The sequence below is a fragment of the Limulus polyphemus genome, unplaced genomic scaffold (genome assembly GCF_000517525.1).
Source record: "Limulus polyphemus unplaced genomic scaffold, Limulus_polyphemus-2.1.2 Scaffold8074, whole genome shotgun sequence".
Classification (NCBI taxonomy): Eukaryota; Metazoa; Arthropoda; class Merostomata; order Xiphosura; family Limulidae; genus Limulus; species Limulus polyphemus.
In genome coordinates, this window is record NW_013673684.1 from 6,304 (window position 1) to 7,312 (window position 1,009).

Here is a 1,009-nt window from a genome sequence, read left to right on the forward strand (position 1 = left end):
AGTGAAAACACTCTAATCCTCTCAGGCTTAATTTGCAAACAACATCAAAAATCTCGCCAGCAATTTCGGGAAATTTGGTGCTTACGTTGTATGCTTATTGGTATGGTCAAACAATGGGCTATCGGCGCTCTGCCCACCACGGGTATCGAAACCCAGTTTCTAGCGTTGTAAGTCTGCAGACATACCGCTGTGCCACGGGGTGGGGCATTTTGAAAGTTAAAGAATTTCTAAAACTCATGGATTTATTATCATTTCTTTAAAGTATATAAAAAATTTCAATGAAATGTTAAACTTTAAGATTTACATATAGGCCTCGGGATGTAGGCTAAACATAACAAGCTAAATATTGAAAAGAGTAATTGAAAACAGACCGGGGATTGGATAAAACAATTATTGACTGGTCATTTCAGGCAACAAATTATTTCACTAACTTATCTTTTTCTGACTTAACTTCTTCTAACTTAACTTGCGCTTACTTGGTCGCCAATAACTTTCTACAAATTACGAGACGCTATGATGTCACAATATTCATTTAATGCAACGAGAAAAATATAGAAGGTTCGATTAATGCGATGTCAATTTACGACAATTGAACTACACACATAACGTAGGACTCTAACCGAGTTACCTAAAGAAATTTATATATCACTAAATGAACTAAATAGTAACTCTTACACTAAACAGTCTTGTATATCCAGCACTTCGCTAGCTTGGAAAAAGTGTCAACACCATAATAATTGTTGTTATACATATTGTTACGAGCAGTGCACCTGGCAACGAGCTTAAAGGGACAACCACTGGAAATACACGGACAGTTGTCAACAGACGACAGGCACAACTATAGAGCACTGGTAGCTGCTCTAGAAATCAGGTATGGAACTAAAAATCAGTCCGAAGTCTACAGGGCTGGGTTTAGGACCAGAATCCGTGCTAAAGGGCCTGAAAGAGCTGGCACAGGACTTGGAAAGTATGGCACACAAAGCCTACGCAACTGCACCACCAAATGTCC